The 18,972-nt window shown below is 42.2% G+C and overlaps 1 long non-coding RNA gene across 1 annotated transcript in view; it reads left to right on the top strand.

Annotated features, from left to right (window-relative positions):
- LOC120399643 overlaps window positions 1–6,970 on the top strand; it is a 105,316-nt gene extending 98,346 nt beyond the window's left edge. Inside the window, exon 3 of the long non-coding RNA XR_005595268.1 lies at window positions 5,394–6,970. This is a non-coding gene — a long non-coding RNA (uncharacterized LOC120399643). The remainder of the gene's footprint in view (window positions 1–5,393) is intronic.
- The last annotated feature ends 12,002 nt before the right edge of the window (window positions 6,971–18,972 follow it).

Genomic DNA, 18,972 nt, shown 5'->3' with positions numbered 1-18,972 from the left:
AAACACAAGTTTTTTAAAAAGGAACATATGGTGCCAGTTTTTCTTAATGAAATTTGCAAAGTCTGTTACGCTGGATATAAAGTCTGAACGAAGACACAGTAATAGTACAGAGCTTCTTAGAACTGATGGCATCATACTCTGGGGTTGTTACTTTGAGTTTGTTTGCTGCCAATAGGGATGTGATTCAAAATACCATCAAAGGTTGAAAGTTTCCAAAACTGCATCTGCCTATGTAATTTTTAAGGAATCTTTAGAAGTATATACTAGGAATGATAGGGTTTAACCAGAGTAATGGGCAACTCTGAAGACATTTGATACATTGGCTGTGTCAGCTGAACAAATTACACTCCTGCAAAGCAGGCACGTGTTGTTCTGCGACAGATGACAGATGTCAAGAGGAAAGCAGGAATGAATAGAAAATTGCTAAAAATAGAAATGTATTAAAAAGGAAAATAGTAGATATTTTGTTGCCAAATATGAAGCCTCTAATCTACCCAATAATGAGAAATAAGTGGTGAGTGATGTCATCATAGAGTATTCTTGTCAAATGGTCAATGTTTGGGCTTTGTGGTTTTTCAAAGACAGATTTATTGCACACGATGAGGGGAAAGTTCTACAAAATGCACTCCATAAAAAAAACCCATTTGTGTATGATCTCATTCATTATGACTTTTACTGTATAGCAGAATGAGAAGTGATCATAGCAGAGATACTTGAAAGGTGAAATGTGATTAAAAGTTACTTAAACATAATAGATAAAACATGAATTGCATTTCAAGTGCAGGGGAATAGTCACCCTGGAAATGCTTTAAATGTTTGCATGTGTAATGGTTCTGCAAGACCCAGCACGCTAATGATGGGCCATTGCACTGAGCTAAAAAGGAAATCCATTCCTGTACGCTACCCGTATCCAAGTCCATTAAGAAATAATGGTTATAAGATGAAAGTCGTCTTTCAATGAAAACGTTTGGCACGCTATGACGAAAAGTCAACAATCTGCTTTTAACGAGAGACACTGGAAAAACGTTGGTTAACATACCACTGAAAATATTAATTCTCCTTAATGGCAGGATGCAACACAGCTTTTTATAGTTTTTGATCCATGTCATAAATTTGGCCATGACAAAGGGATACTCCAGCTTTAGCTCACTGGCAGGAACATTAGCTGTTTCCCAGCAGTAAAAGGTTAGTTCTTTGGATTCTTTGTAATGCACTAAAGGGCCAAATTCTTAGCCTGGAAATCAAGTGGGATAGGCTAAAGAGTGAGAGGGGAAAATACTTGTTATCAATGTGTGGGAGCTATAACTGATTTTGCTTAAGATTTCAGAGCAAGCAAACAGCAACTTTTTTGAATGCCAGTCTCATTGCCAGAGTATCTAAATATAACACTAATGGGAAGATTTATTTTAGGATTAAATAATGAAGGATAGCAGCCTTAGAAACGTAGATATTCCAACCATTTCCGATTTGTTCTGTGTTGGTGTCTCTAATGAAACCAATGACTGTATGTATTGTTTTCTCTCTATAGTTGCACAAAGTGATACTCCTAGGAGGAAAGTATTGCTCCTATCGGTATGCAGCAATGAAATTTGGCTTCAGACCCCCTTCTATGGAACAATGTATCATGTGTTCAAAAGCTTGAGATTGAGTTGCCTCTTTAGTAAAACTGATGTAAAAGTTTGATAATTTATTACTTCAATAGCAAAGGCATATGCCAGTTAATACATCTTCTGGGCCTGGTCCAGCATGATCTGTTTCCCTTACAATAAACAGAAGTGAAAGGTGGAAGTTACAGCACAAAAAGAATTCTTAATCCATCCACTCCTGCAAAGGCAGTATCGCTCGCTATGTCTTAAAATCATGGGGCTCACATCTTGATCCCGTTGGATTTGATACCCCTACTGTTTTTGTCTAATAAAGAGAGTAATAATAACTACATATTATTTAGCACTTTTCATACATAGGTGTCAAAACTGTTTTCCAAGGAAGGAATCAGTATCGTTATCTCTGTTGTACAGATGGAGAAACTGAGGTAGCCAGAGGTGAAGTTAGTTGGCTAAAATCACCCAGTAGGTTAGTGGCAGAGCCGGAAATAGAAGGTAGATCTCCTGAGTTCCAGTCTAGAGGCTGGTCCACTAGAGCATAATAAATCTCACGCTCTAGGTTTGAATCCCAAGTTCTATGTCCTTGTAACAGAGAAGTTGTCCCCTAATGAAGTCAGATCCAGCTCTCCTGTTCTGGTCCAGTTACACCCTAATTTGGTGTAATGAGGAGCTGGGACTGCCCCTGGGAGTTATAAGTGAGAGTAGAAGAGTAGAGAGAACTCAGAGGAAGAGCAGAGGTGGGCTGAGAACTTCAGGCAGGGGATGCTCCTGAAGGCGGGAGCATTAAGAGTTCCCTGGTTGAGCAGTGGAGCCAACTCAGGCTGGTGAAAATTGAAAGCAGGAAGACAGTTGGGGGGGTCACCTACAAACTTTCCCAGACCAGACAGCCATGGCTAGGGAGGGCTGAAAGCACAAAGCAGCAGAGGGCCTGCTGGCTTTCCGAGCCAGAGAGCTGAACCTGGAGGGCCAGAGAGGGCTGAAAGCTGGGATATGATGGAGGAGTAGCCTGCTGGTGTCTCTGGGTCGGAGCTGAAACCATACCCGGGAAGGAAACGAGGCAGAAGTACCCCAGCTCGGGGGACTGGGGTGAGGCATGGTGAAGCCACTGGAGCCGTACCTGAGAGCCTGAGTGTGGTGAGAGAAGCAAGAACTGTATTAGAAAGCTGGAGCATGGTGAGACCTGTGCTTGTGTTGATGGACTATTGGGGTTTGAAACAGTGAATGTGCTATTTGAACTGTTCTGGAGGTTGCTGGATTATTGTAATTTATTCAAAATAAATTAACCTCACAAAGGACTACATCTATGTGTCAAGCATGTGTGAAGTTACTGGGGACTCTTTTTTTTTTTTAAAGAGGAAACTGAGGCACTTGCACCTGTCATACCCCAGCCTTCCACTGGAGAGGATCCAAGCAGGGCTGCCTTGTCACAGTCCTCTTTCTTAGAAATTTACCCAAAATTGTTACTTTCTGAATTCTATCCTATTACTCCCACATAAAACCCTATGTACCTCACATAATTCCTCTCTCTAGGCTAGATCATCCCCTCAAGTGGTCACCACCACCACTCCCTCATCCTATAGATAAAGTCATAAAACTTGGCACATCCCTTTGAAGACCAGATCCATCTATGCAGACACCTTGGGAATGTGAATGGGCTCTACACCCAGCATGCCCCTCTCTGTCAGCCCAGGCCCCCTAAAGGAACATTGCCTCAGATTCCCATCACCATAACTGCTGCTGGGCAACCCTGTGGGTAATCAATAGAAAAGATTGTGGGGATAAACTCCATGGAGCCTGAGGGGAATAATGTTCTTCCTCACCATAGCTATGACCCTGATTTACCCACTCCTTTCTCAGTCCTTCCACCTCTAACTTGGGACCTGCATGAGTGGGCAGGCAATGCGACGGAGGTGTTTGATCCCCCACTTCTACTCATGAAGTGGAGGTCAATCATTTAACCTGGGGAGGACAATCCGACCCTCAGTTAGTGTTTAGTCATTAAATCTTTGTAGACAGTAATCTTGATTTCCACACTTGTTTTGAATTAACACCTAATTAATTGTATTGTATGGGGATGGCCTCTGGGATTGTATCCCTAGTGTCAAAATATTTCCCTTATTTCCTGAAGTAATATTGTCTCTCAAAAGGTAAAAATCATGTAATACAAATATTGGTTACCTTTTGTTACAAATAACACCTTAGATTATTAGAATTGTTTATGCTGTCTGTTTCCTTTCTGTGTTTGAACTTGGATGATGAAACTGCTTGGCATAGACTGCTCTTAGCCATTTTTATTGCTAGTTAGTTTTCTAGTCGATTTTGCTATTTTGTGCTCATGCAGTACAAAGTTTTGTGTTGCAAACACTGCGAGTTTGTGTTCATGGGAGCGTTTCTAAAGGTTTTAGTTTCTGTAAAAGCCTGTTTGTTTATTTTGCTAAACCTGAGCTTATGTCCAAATCTGAGATCTGGTTGTGTAAAACATCCATGTTGGTCCAGATATGGTGTCCCATTCAGAAAAACTTACTTTAAAGAAAGTGAGAGGAAAAGGAAAAATTGCAGGGAGTGAGACAAAGGGGTATCATTAAACTATGCCATAGCTAAGACATCTATTAATGGAAATGTTATCCTGTGCTTTGAACAGAGTAGGGGAATTGACACCTGGTCTGGCTGGTGACCTCCTTCCTGGATGACCCTCTGAGCAGAAGGGTTTTCCAAGACATCCATGCTCCCGGTCTTAAGAGAGTGGGAAGGAGGCATTTAACTCTATGTGAGAAAACAGCATGCAAAATAAATGAATAAAGTGTGTGTGGGCAGGGGGGTGGCAAGAAGGGGAAGGAGCATAACAGGCACACTCCTGCATCTTTCTCAACAGCACTGCTTCTTATACACGTGTTTCCAGGTGTCAGCTCTTGGATCAAGGATTCCAAATTCTATGCCTTCCCATGACATACTGTGATTGTTGTCAAAGATCTATGGCTCATGGGAGTCTGTTACACCTCCATCGTGATTTTTTTCCTTTTAACATTTAAAGAAACAGGGAATTAGATGAGGGGGGAAAAAAACCTGTGTTAAAGTAACCTTAATATTTTCATTGTGGAACTCGCTTAATTTTGCCTAAGTAATACAGTCCATGTGGTATAGTACTTAATACCACATACTGATTTCAAACCCCTGCAATGCCTAACGGGACCCCGCAGAAGGGTGCCAGTGATGGAAGAAACCTTAACTCTCAATTTCCTTCTTTTGTGGATTTAAGTTAGAACTATAGCATCACTTCCTCATGATTGTTTTGTTTTAATAGAAAATATTTGGAACAAAGGTATTTATGGAAGCATAAAACTGTTTGCTTGTGCCATTTACTATCTCAGAATATTATCATGCCCTCAGTTCTGTCCTGGGTTGGAATGAGAGCACTTGGGGGTCTGGTGTCTTTGGACAGAATCCAAACTATGGTCCAGATTTACTGGAACACTCCAGCAGTGCAAAGGTGCTGGAAGCCGGCTATATCACAACAGCTGAGAATTCCCCAGACTGGGTGGGGTCTGAGCTGGCATAGCCAGCTACTATACACACCCCCAACTCCACCTCCTCAGCCCTCGCAGAGGACAGCAGTTCAGAGGGGACTAGTGTCAGCTGGTGCTTGGTCCCTAAGGGATAGCCTGGGGCTACTATAAATTAGCATAGCATGAACTTGAAAATCAGGGAGCCACCACTGGCTTCAATACCAAGTGAAGACTAAACACAGCCTAGAGCCTACTGTTTCGGTGACATAACTTTCTTTCCTTTCAGTGTCCATTGGTTTGCTACTGCATGGACAAAGACATGGATGGCTGACTCAGTAGATCTTGCCATCTCCAGTTTCCATGAATGATGGACTATGTTTAGTGGTTGATGCTGTGGAGGAAACAGGGCTGAGGAGAGGCTGCACAGCGGAAAGAAATCTCAGAGGCATGCTGGCTTCAACCAGAATGACTCCAGGGCCCTGGGTGAGTCATGCTGCACCAGGAGTTTTGTACCACCCTTAAAAAGGAGGCAGCACTTGCTTTTCCCCACCTGGCCCTACTCTGCTGACCACTACAGAAGGATCTCATAGCACTGCCTTGCCTGTGCCTTCCTTCCCCCCATTGAGCAGCCTAGCAGTAGTGCTGTTTCCACACCTCCCGCACAGGGTACCTGAAATCCTTACTGTATTTTAACTCAGTCCTAACTCAGGCAAAACTTCCACTTAGGCACTGGAAATTTTTCTTGAATAAAGATTGAGATAAACATGAGGGAAAGACTCAGGATTAGGCCCAGAGTGCACAAGGACTAAGAATGTGGCTGGCCCCCTGGGCAAGTTAGAAAAGATCTGGGGGTTGTAGACCATGGTTCTTTGTGCCGTCTCTCACCTTGTCCATCAATGCATACTTACGCTATTGACCAGATTTTTCAAAAGAACTCAGTACTCACAGCTGGAGCTAAATGTTCAAAATTGTTCAGCGGGTTCAGTGCATATTGGGTGCAGAGCTCTTTTGAAAAATCTAACCGTAAATGTGATACTGGCAGTTGCTGAGTGCAGAGCACTGCTGAAAATCTGGTCCTAATATAGATGCTTAAATGGAGAGAGGAGCTCTTCTGAAAACCAATTTGGATGCCAAGTCTAGTGTATTGACAACAGTGTAAAGATAAGCTATCATTTTAAATTCTTAGAGGTTTTCCAGATCCAGCTTGCAGGGTAGGGAAGCGTGTTATCTTGTCTTCCAACAGTCAATCTGCAAAGAGCCAGCCTAGAGCAAGGTGGAGTGGGTTTTGTCACTCTGCCCTTAGGGAGCAGCCTGCTTTCTCTTTCTCTGTTTTTGGTTCTTCAGTGTTAAGGGTCTGGATTTTAAGAAATAAATTAATGTTACATTGCAACCTTCCAGAAAGAATATTCTATGCTTTTATCTAACTTCTCTGTTTGTATTCTGTGAATGTAACACTGATCCCTTTGAAGTCTGGCCCCACAAGTATATATCCCTGCACCCTACACTGGCGTAGTTCTAAGTCTGCAAATACATATTATCTTATTACAGCAAGACTAATTTTTCTCATGGTAAATAACAGGCATCTATGATAATGCATATCTTATCTCTACCAAGTTTCCATCATATTAGTGTTAATTAAGACTGTTAATGTAACTGTTTAAACCTCTGCCAGGGATGCCAGTAGTAAAATTTAGTTTTCGTGATTGACAGTATATATGAGGACAAATCAGGGTAAATTGAATATAAACATTTTCTAGAAACAACAATTGGGGTGCTATGTTCATAATGCAGGAAGGTTCTTCTGTGAACTCCAAGTGTGTTATGACCCCCACAGATTGCAAAACTGCTACCTAGGCAATAAAAAGGAAGAGGCTTTTTAGCTATTTTCTTTGATGACTTGGTGTGTTTCATTTGCATTTGTTTTAGGGTGAAAAGCTGGCCCCACTGACGTGGGTGGCAAAACTTCCCATTGACTTCACTAGGGCCAGCATTTCATCCATGAAATAGAAGTGCAGTTCAAGACACAATATTATACATATAGGGTCCCCCATTGCACTTGGGAATATGTTAAAGCTTCCTACATAGGACAGATAAAGCCTAATCTCATTAACAACCTGTGATTTTACTCTCCATCCTACACAGTTTAAAAAAAATCCAGAAAATGAAAAACTTATTTGTGCAACTGGCTATGTCAGACCTTCCCAAGTTGTATGTAGATGTGCAGTCCCTCACATGTGGTACATTTTGTACCAATTACTAGCCAAGGCCTGGGGTTTGAAGCAATGGGGTTAGAGCAAGAATTTAGAGTTTTGGCAAAACGATGGCAAAACAGGAGGTAACTTAATTTGCTTTGGGTTGTTTTGTAATAAATACCTACTTATTTGTTTTATTTACAGAAGAAGTGATTCTTCAAGGAGGACAGGGATCTGGTAGACATGAGGGACGAGGTAAAACAAAAATAAAAATTTAAACTTAGGATAAAATATGCCACAGAGCTAGTTCAGACCAGAGGTGCTGGAACAATTTTAATAGTGTGAGTGCTGTGAACCATTGAACCAAATTGTAAATCCCATATGCAATGGAAACCACTTCAAGCCGGGGGAGGGGGGCTGCAGCACCCCTTGCACCCCTAGTTCCAGCACCTATGGTTCAGACAGAAAGCCAAGTCCACAGCTGTCATATGCTTGTATACAAGCACAGAGGCCTGAGAACTGGCTTTGCCAAAGACTTCCTGAGAGTCCTCAATCAAGTCACTTAACCTCTCTGTGACTCAGTATCCTCATCTATAAAATGGAGATACTAATACCTAGCTCACAGAGGTGAGACTAAACTTTGTAATGTTTGTTTATTACCTAGAGATCCTGGACAGCACCTAGAAAGTGCAAGGTAATTGATATAGAATATCAGGGTTGGAAGGGACCTCAGGAGGTCATCTAGTCCAACCCCCTGCTCAAATCAGGACCCATCCCCAACGGGGTTTTTTTTTCCCCTCAGATCCCTAAATGGCCCCTTCAAGGATTGAGCTCATAACCCTAGGTTTAGCAGGCCAATGCTGAAACCAAGCTGCTCTTATGATATTATTCTGCTTTACCTAATTTTAGGCCCCTATCAAAGTAACAGCAGAAGAGAATTTATGCCTTATCTGAAGGTCAAGTAACTCTAGACACATGACCATTTCTAGCATGCAAATTAAATGGTCTTGCACTGTGCTGTGCCCTCTCTGTACATTGGGTGCCCTCTTTTCCTGCGGCACATGTACAATACCAGCAAGCAGTGAATGTGTTGGGGCCGAAAGGCATGTAGGTAGCTAGATTATTTCCAAATGACCTGCTACAGGCAAAGTAGTTCTATTTATTTATTTATTTAATAATTATTTATTTGTATTACCATATCATCTATGAGCCCTACTCATGAACCAGAATCCCATTGTGATAGGCACTTTAGAAACAAGGAACAAAAAAACAGCCCTTGCCCCAAGGGGGCTTACTATGTAAATATAAAATGAAAAAATCCAGTTGGATATAGACAGAGGAATACAAGGAAATAATGTGACAATATTGGCCAGCATGGGCGGCAGTGGTCTCTGCACACTTGCAGCCACATCATTGTTATGTTTTTCGTAAGGTCATGGCAAAGGAGAGTTTTGAGGAGAGATATGAAGGTGGATAATGAGGGGAATGGCTATGGGGAGCTCCTACCCAAGTGTGTGAGACAGCATGGGAGAAAATATGAAGGTGTTTGTTCAAAAATTAGCAAGTGGGCACTGGAGGCTGGCATCATGGGCTGATCAGAGGCAAGTATCAATAGCTCAGTTAGATTAAGAGCTCTCTTTTAGCCATGCTTAGCCAGAGCTGGAGGCTAGATATCCATGAGATGTAAGAGAGACAGGATGAGATTTTAGTTTGGACAGAAGGAGACTCGTACAGAGGGGAGAGAGAGAGAGAGATCTGTTAGTAGGCCTAAATGTTCTGGGAAAGACTGAGCATTTCTTCAGGTTTGTATTTCATGAACTACAAATGTTCAAAGGTGGATAACCACTATAGTGAGGAAATATGCAGCTCCACTACCTAGTTTACAGAAGAAGCCAATCCTGTAGTTCAGCTATAAATCTGAGACTGTGTACACATTTATTTTGAGGTTTTGGCAATTGGAGGAAGAAATATAGAATGGTCCTTGAAAATATTCCAGGAAGATCTTACAATCTATTCCACTAATATCTATATATCTTTTATTAAGGTCTGTTGTTATTTCCCAGGGCAACTTGGACTGTATATAATTTATATGTTGCAGTTAGAGTTCCAAAATCATCCAACATGGGGCAGCAGTTGCCAAATCATGGCATAGGAGAGTCACTTATTTTGATCATTACAAAAACATCGCATTTTGTATGTAGGTAGAAAGAAATTACTAAAACAGATCAGTGGGAATGTGGAGGGGGAGCTGGTGGGCGGACTTATTTTCCAGCTTGTATTTTATTTCTTGTTTTATTTGTTGGAAGAGCAGACTTGATGTGGAGCTGGAATGTTTTTACTTCCTTGATTATCTTGCAATCTAAATATTAATCTTTTTGGTAGGCTGCAACTTCTGATTATTGGAGGGGTTTTCAACACCTGTGGATTATTTTGTTGGTTGTTTTAATATCCAAATACCATACTGAAATTTCCTTCTAATGAAAACAGATTAAAACTCACTGAATTCATTTGTTTAATGAAAGAAAATGGTGTTTGGTTATATAACTCTTGCATGTTCTGTGTTTTAGTCCCCAAGTTACCTAGATTCCAGGCAAGCTTGGAGACCCCTTAATATTTATTAATAACAATTATTTACATCAGAAATACAAAAGTATATCACTGAGATTATAGAGAGAGTTATTTACACTAAAGGCATGAATCCCAATACATTTTGAATTTCCCGCATGTATAATTTTTTTCTCTCTCTTGTTTTGAACCTTTTCACACATTGTGTCCCACATTTGGGCCCTGGAAGGTCAATAGATATGCTCAAGGTGCACAAACTTTGGAGGTGACTAATACATTTCCTTGAAAGTAACATATAACACTGTTTTTTGTACTTATTGGAATATTAATAAAACAGATAATTATGGCTCATCAAACTTTCTACAGTTTTGACTGGACTTTCTCTACTCTATCAATTGGCTGTTTGCTTCAACCCTCTCCAGCCCCCTCCTTTGCGGTCTATTCACCTCAGCCCCCCTTCCCTTCCCTATCCCCTTTCTCTTCTTTCTATTTAGCTAATCCCCTCCTGATTAAAACCTATTCCCTCAAAAAGAATTGTGGAATATGTTTAGCACCATGACATTGTGCTTGTGTGTTATAGCACTCTCTCCCCACCCTGTGTCTGAAAACATGTTCTATTTTCCATATGCTCATCTTCTATTCTGCACCTATGAAATGCAGAAGATACACTTCCAACACCCAGTTCTGTCAGCCAGCAGTATGTTGCCTGTTACTGTTATTTGTCTACTGAGATCTTTACACTGTGCTCAGCATAGAAGTAAACTATGGCCAGGTTAGAAAGAAAAATGTTACTGAAATATAGTGAGTAACACATATTCAACTCACAACCACAAAGTTAAACTTTATTAAACTTCAGGTGCTTCAGTGTTGCATAAGGAACCTTCTAATATTGGTTTGGATGTGTACCCCTGTGTGTTGAGGGAAGAAGACTAATAAAGAGTTCTATGCCTTGTAAATACACCAACATTTTTTCATTTTGGGGAAGGAATCTGGTATCAACTAGCTCTAAGGGAATGATTCATAGCAAATAAATTAGCTGATTAATTGTTTGCCTATTTTTCTGTATTCAGAATATCCAAAGAGATATCGTGATTTTTTTAAATCAAATTTATTCATTTCATGAAATTTTAAAATCAAATCTGTGTTTTTCTATGTAAAATTGAAGCTACGTGTTGCTTATTTGTGACTGGTAAAAGAGTCACAAAGCATTATAGAGGTGCAGGCATGCCACTATAATTAAGGTTGTGTCATGACATATGTTTAAATGTCAAAATTTGTAAGTTGTCTAAATTTGACATGCTTAGTTGGATTTCTCCAAAATTTGGTTCTGCCTCATAAGGTGTGCAGAGTAGAGTTAGGGACCCAAATCTGGAGTCATATGAGTAAGGTTCCAGAGACAGATTCCCCAGAAAAAAAAGTTTCTAAGGTTTTTTATTTGTTTGGTTGGTTTGGTTTTGCTGTAGTATGGTTTGGTGTTTTTGCTCAGATCTAGAGATCAAACTATTGATGAGTTATGGATCAAAACTGACTCACTCAAGTGTTACCCAAGGTACTAGAAGGGACTCACTAAATCTTTGTGTGATCCAAAGTGAGAACAGTATTTAAGACAAGTGTACATTTTTACAGTGCATATGCAGAAAAACAGCTAGAAGGTTTCAGTTCCTGCCCTTTTATATGCTTTAAAGTTCAATTTTTGTAAGTGCTCTAAAATCCAAATGGTTAATTGGATTGCTTTGATAAGTCGCATAGGAGTGTAGGGTATCATTTGTGATCCAAATTTGGGGTCATCCCAATACCATTTCACTGTAACCTAGTTGTCCTTTGCTCCAGGCACCGCATATGAGTCAGATTATAGGAGGAGGAAGTAATGGCAACAGAAACATTTGTATACCAGGGAGTCAAGTCTTCAGGGAGGTGAGTTCCCTGCTTGTGATGGGGAAGCCTAGGTACAGTAATAGGGAGGGGGCTAGGTTTGAAGGGGGAATGCAGTTAATGGTCCAGGTGTTCCAAAGCAGGACTGGGGAGTCTGGTGTTGGGAATGGGCGGAGGGAATGGCTGATTCTGTATGCTAATTGCAGACTACCAAAATGACTACTAACACCTAAAAACATCATACCTTCCTTTATAAAATTCAGTTGCAAAAAACCTGTTAATCTAGAATTAAGTTTGTTTTATGGTAGGTCATCCCCTTGCAGAATGCTGAGTTAAGCAAAACTCAATATTCTGAACATCAGGAAATGCAACTTTAACTCTGCCCTCTTACAGCAGTGTCCCCAATACACTCCGTTAACATACATACCTTTAGTCTGCCAACTCCATAGTTGCTGAAATGCACAAGCTCTTTACCTCTTTTTGCGGCCCATTCACTTTCACTGAAAGGATTCCATCTAACACTGTGAAATAAACAAAAAGAGGAAATAAAAAAACAAACAAAAAAGATTTCCCCAAACCACCTTCCCTCTTCTCCCCAGGAGCTAGCAGTAGCCAATGGGAATTATTTGCATACATTCCAGATGCAGTCAGTGTGAGAGGTTTTAGGTCGTTGGTGATCCCTTGAGGTCAAGGATGATCTCTTTCACAGGGTTTATTTTTCATGGGTCTTTTGGTGACTGAGGCTCATTTTGCAGGTGGTGTTGGAAGACAAGGTTGGGCCACGATTGCTGCATGACAGTTGTTTTTTCTTTCTTTTCTGGTGTTTTTCTGTGATCAGGGCAAGGCGATTTTCCTCAAAAGTGGACGTTCCCTCTCTGACAAGTCTTTGCCAGTTATCACTATCCTGGGCTGCTGGCATTCCAGGTTTTCCAGACGTTTTCTGTAGGTCACCCAAGTCTCACAGCTGTAAAGGAGAGTTGGGATTACCACTGCTATATAAACTAAAGGTCCAGTATGTCTTCTGATGTTGTGATTGTTGAACAGTCCACCAAAAGCAAGGCTGGCAAAGCAAATTCTGTGCTGAATCTCGATGTCTATGTCTGCCCTCTGTGAGAGATGGTTGCCAAGATAGAGGTGTTAGGTGTAAATGATGGTGGCAGTAATTGGGCCTGCTTGATAAATGTGTGTGATATCAGGAGATGTATAGATTACTTTGAAGTGTGTGACAGAATTGTGACTGATATGAGGAGATCTGTTTTCCACTCTCGTATGTTTTTGAGGAAAGGGAAGAGGTACATATGTGCCTTCAGGATGCAGTAGCCATAATTTTTAATCAGAATTGTGTAGGTTATGTCAACAGCAGGGCATAGGGCTTTTATTATACAGGGGTATTGTCAGCAGTGAGGTGGAATATGAGAAGATCTAATGTTATAATGTGGTTAAATGAAAGTGAGATGGTATCATGTGAGTAAGTGTAAGGAAGTTGTAAAAGGCTGTGAAATGTTTCTTATATTGTACATATGTAGTATTCTTTCTGGAGAGTTGGCTGAGTAGGTGTGTACACCAAAATCTGGAATCTCATGAATCTTACACTGCCAAGGAACAGTGAGAGTATGTGCATATGCATGTCTAGGCATTGCTCAAAGATGATGGAGGGAAGGTGACACAGGCAATCTTTTCCCCCCCTCTCTTTTTTTGTGTTTTAATAGTGTTAGATTGAATCCTGTGATGGAACAGCAGTCCAGCAGCAGCAGAGGTGCCCCGGTCTGCCCAGGGCCGCCCAGAGGATTCCGGGGGCTGGGGTCTTCGGCGGTGGGGGGCCCTTCCGTTCTGGGACCCGCCGCCGAAGTGCCCCGAAGACCCGTGGCGGGGGTCCCCCCCGTCGCCGAATTGCCGCCGAAGTGCAGCCCGGTCTTCGGCGGTAATTCAGCAGCGGGGGGCCCCTGCCGTGGGTCTTTGGGGCACTTCGGCGGTGGGTCCCGGAACGGAAGGGCCCCCCGCTGCCGAATTACCGCCGAAGACCAAGCTGAACTTCGGCGGTGGGTCCCGCTCCGTCTTCGGCGGTAATTCGCCAGCGGGGGGTCCTTCCGCCCCGGAGCGGAAGGACCCCCCGCCGGCAAAGACCGGGAGCGAAGAAGCTCCTGCGCCCGGCCCCGCAAGAGTTTTCTGGGCCCCCTGGAGCGAGTGAGGGACCTCGCTCCAGGGGCCCCGAAAAACTCTCGTGGGGGCCCCTGTGGGGCTCGGGGCCTGGGGCAAATGGCCCCTCTTGCCCCCCCCTCTGGGTGGCCCTGGGTCTGCCTCCCAGCCGAAGCAGCAGTGGGAGGGGCCTTGGGCCGCCCCCCTCCAGCATCAGTGGGGGTGCACTGGAGTTCCCCCTATCCAGAGCAGCTGCAGCAATGTACACTCTCCCCCCGCACTCCAGAGCACTTGCAGCATCCTGCAGCATCTAAAATTTAGTTGGGGTATTTATAGTACAAGTCATGGACAGGTCACAGGTCCATACACTTTTGTGTATTGCTTGTGACCTGTCCATGACTTTTACTAAAAATACCCATGACTAAATCATAGCCTTAGTTAATAACATTTTGCAGATGGGGAAATTGAGGACCAGAGATATTCTGTAACAACTTGCCCAAGATCAGACAGTGAATTGGTAGCAGAGCCAAGAACTGAACACAGGACTCTTACTAATAACTGCACAAATCAGCTGCCATGATGCTAAGGGCCAATGATCAGCAAAAGTCATGTCTGGAGACAAGTAAAATTCTTACAATGTTTTATTGTTAAATTAAGAATAAAGCATCATCCTAGCAGGGAAAATAAAGGAATCAGTGTTTATTTATGCAAAGTACAAAATATTACAATGCTACCGTAGAAACAGATCATTTGTAAAAGTCCAGTGAAATTCTGTTTGCAGAAGAATACATAATGAAGAGTGTTTAAACCTTCTATTTGGGTCAGTGCAAATTAACTTCTCCAAAACAATCTAAGTGCAGTAGCAAAACTTAAATACTCATTAAGAGCAATGATAATATTTAAGTAATTAAGTTGTTGTATTTAAATAATTAAATGCTTTTGTACAAATGGGGAGATCCAGGAAATATATTTAAAGCTGAAGTTCTGTTCTGAAATCTCAGGATTGTTCCTTTTATTTTTCTCAACAGTTTTAGTTCAGGATGGAGTTGTCAGTCTCAAGTTAGAATTTCCTGTCTTTTTAAAAAAAATTGGTTTGTGTTTAAACATCAATATTATTTGCACATAGTTTTACAAGAAAGTCAACCACATTAGCCCTTTTGTCAAAAGTTGTATTATGCATAATGAATCGTTTATCAGAAAGCGTAGAACAATTTGAAACAAGCCCTTCCAAGCTATTGGTTCCAAACTAACATAATGCAGTCTCTCTCACCAACAGAAGTTGGTTCAGTATAAGATATTACCTCACCCACCTTGTCTCTATAATGCTGTTCTAAGAAGCTCTTTTTCTATTGCCCTTCCAAAATTCTTTATTTTCCTGTTGATCAAACAGCATTGCCGCTCTGAAAGGGCTCAGAACTGCTTTCTCAGTGCACTCTGGGAGATTCAGCTCCAGGCTGAGAGTTATAGATAAGTGAGAGCTAATGAGTTTCTCTTTCGCTGCTACCCATACTCTAATAGTGTGTTGTAGTGGGCCTCACTTTCAGTGACAGAAAGCAGCAACTGTCTCAGGCTATGTCTACACTACCGTTTATGTCAATATAACTTACATCGCTCAGGACTGTGAATAACTGACTCCTGGAGCAACATAAGTTAACCAAAGTAAGCACCAGTGTGAACAGTACTGTGTCATCGTGAGGGCTCGTTGGGGTGGAGTAATTAAGTAGACAGGAGAGCTAAGTGGCTCTACTAGAGAGTTTACACCAGTGCAGCTGCAAGCTTCATAGTGTAGCTATGGAGTTTCTTTTTGGGTCTGATGTAATCAATAGAACGGGTCAAAAAGATTGTTTGAAACATTTTCCTGGTGGAAAACTGTGTTCTGTCAAAACTGGGAAAGGACTGATTCTGCCAGTATTTTCTATTGGGAAAATCAAACTGAAATGTTTTATTGAGAAAAGTATCAGAGGGGTAGCCGTGTTAGTCTGGTTCTGTAGAAGCAGCAAAGAATCCTGTGGCACCTTATAGACTAACAGAAGTTTTGCAGCATGAGCTTTCGTGGGTGAATACCCACTTCTTCGGATGCAAGCAGTCATCCGTTATTGAGAAAAGTTATTGAGAAAAGTTGACCCTGACCCATATTAAATATTTGTTTCACCTGAGCCACTGTGCTGCATCATCGGAGCTATAGTTCCATGTCCTTCCTACCTCCAGGTCCACTATGGGCTATCTCCCATCATGTACTATGCTTTCTCCAGGGCTTAATTTGTAATCAAAGAGGTGCTGGTGCTCAAGCGATTTTTTTAAAATTTATTTTCATAACTGATGCAGCAAGCCCAGAGGTGCCATGCCTAGACAAGTCGGGGCTCAGCCATGACAAGCCCTGGCACAAATTAAGCACTAACTTTCTCTCTGTGATTGAACCACTATGGTTGCTCATTAGAGTTGTGGATTTTGAATCAACATCCTTGAGAATTTTTCATTCCATGGAAAGTGGCCATCTCAACTTTCCATTCCAAATTGGGACAAATATAAATGTCAAAATATCGGAATTTCCTGTGGAATGGAAATTCTGGGGTTTTTTAAATCGCTTTAGTAATCACATACAATGACTCAAGATCCAGAAACAAAGACTCCTTTCCTGGAATTTGGTTTGTTAACATACAAAATATATTCTAACACTTGTACCAGAATCCCCACCTGTCCATGCTTACTCCTTGGACTTCCACAGTCTTCTCCTTTAATCAGGGTTTCTCAACCCATAGGTTGCAGAGAATTTCTGAAGTTTTACAAATACACAGATTAAACAGAAAGGCTGAGATTATTCCCAATTCCCATTAATTTAAAGAGAAGTAGACACACACATCCTTTTGGCAGGTTGCAAATCTCAGCCAAAATGGGTCCGTGTTGTAATTTTTTTATGAATGAGAAGACCTGGGCAAGATCCTCATCTGGTATAATTTGGCACAGGTCCATTGACTTCAGCTATGCTGATTTATGCTGACTGATGATCACATCCAGTGCTTAAAGCATAATAAATATATCAAGCATATGATGAAAAATATATTGGATCATGTGTTTCCTGGACAGCTCAAAATATGGAGGAGAGGGTACTTCAGCTTTGTGAGCAAGGTCAACATTTTAAGTGATGATTGATGGCAATGGAGCTCTGCTGATTTACACCAGCTAAGCATCTGACCTTGTATAGTAATGAATGCTATTGAGATCATCTGGGTGATTGTTTACTTTTTTTATAACACAAGCAAAGGGACAACTAACAAAATGAAATAGCAGCAAATTTGTAATAGGTAAAAAGGAATACTCTTTTACAGAGCCCATAATTAACCCGTGGGACATACTGCCACAAAATATTTTGGATGGAAAGGGAGTAGGATTCAAAAAAGGATTTGACATTTCTCTGGATATTAAAAATAACTTCAGTTATACAGTCTAGGACAGGTGGCCAATCTGAGCCTGAGAAGGAGCCAGAATTTACCAGTGTACATTGCCAAAGAGCCACAGTAATACGTCAGCAGCCCCCATCAGCTCCACACTCTTCCCCTCCTGTCCCACCCCCCTGCTCCCAGGTTGATCAGCTGTTTCATGGCATGCAAGAGGCTCTGGGGGTGTGGAGGAGGAGCGAGGGCATGGCAGACTCAGAATAGGGCATGGGAAGGGGTGGAGTGGGGGCAGGGCCTATGGCAGAGCTAGAGGTTGAACAGCGAGCTCCCCCCAGCACATTGGAAAGTTGGCGCCTGTAGCTCCAGCCCCGGAGTCAGTGCCTATACAAGGAGCCACATATTAACTTCTGAAGAGCCGCATGTGGCTACAGAACCACAGGTTGGCCACCCCTGACCTAGGATAAAAACATACAACTGGCATCATTCCTCATGCTTCAGGACATGAGTTCACACAAACTGCCCCAGGTTTTGTAGAAAGTTTCCCATAAGTTTAGTATTGTTTAATTACCCATTATGCAGCAGGATGGGGGTGGGAGGAAGAAATTTCCTCTAAAGTATATGACACTGTCCACTGTCAGAGAAAGGATAACTGCCGGCAAGTTAAAGCAGTATGGGTTGGATGAATGGACTATAAGGTGGATAGAAAGCTGGCTAGATCATCGGGCTCAACGGGTAGTGATCAATGGTTCCATGTCTAGTCGGCAGCCGGTATCAAGCGGAGTGCCCCAAGGGTCAGTCCTGGGGCTGGTTTTGTTCAATATCTTCATTAACGATCTGGAGGATGGTGTGGACTGCACCCTCAGCAAGTTTGCAGATGACACTAAACTGGGATGAGTGGTAGATATGCTGGAGGGTAGGGATAGGATACAGAGGGACCTAGACAAATTAGAGGACTGGGCCAAAAGAAACCTGATGAGGTTCAACAAGGACGAGTGCAGAGTCCTGCACATAGGATGGAAGAATCCCATGCACTGCTACAGACTAGGGGCTGAATGGCTAGGCAGCAGTTCTGCAGAAAAGGACCTAGGGGTTACAGTGGATGAGAAGCTGGATATGAGTCGACAGTGTGCCCTTGTTGCCAAGAAGGCTACTGGCATTTTGGGCTGTATAAGATGGGGCATTGCCAGCAGATCGAGGCATGTGATCATTCCCCTCTATTCAACATTGGTGAGGCCTCATCTGGAGTACTGTACAGTTTTCGGCCCCACACTACAAGAAGGATGTGAAAAAATTAGAAAGTCCAGCAGAGGGTAACAAAAATGATTAGGGGCCTGGAGCACATGACTTATGAGGAGAGGCTGAGGGAACTGGGATTGTTTAGTCTGCAGAAGAGAAGAATGAGGGGGGATTTGATAGCTGCTTTCAACTACCTGAAAGGGGGTTCCAAAGAGGATGGCTCTAGACTGTTCTCAGTGGTAGAAGATGACAGAACAAGGAGCAATGGTCTCAAGTTACTGTGTGGGAGGTTTAGCTTGGATATTAGGAAAAACTTTTTCACTAGGAGGGTGGTGAAGCACTGGAATGGGTTACCTAGGGAGGTGGTGGAATCTCCTTCCTTAGAGGTTTTTAAGGTCAGGCTTGACAAAGCCCTGGCTGGGTTGATTTAGTTGGGGATTGGTCCTGCTTTGAGCCGGGGGTTGGACTA

Source organism: Mauremys reevesii, linkage group 2, assembly GCF_016161935.1.
Source record: "Mauremys reevesii isolate NIE-2019 linkage group 2, ASM1616193v1, whole genome shotgun sequence".
In the NCBI taxonomy this organism is placed as follows: domain Eukaryota; kingdom Metazoa; phylum Chordata; order Testudines; family Geoemydidae; genus Mauremys; species Mauremys reevesii.
The sequence above is the reverse complement of the archived record's forward strand: the minus strand, read 5'-3'. Positions and strand labels throughout refer to the sequence as shown.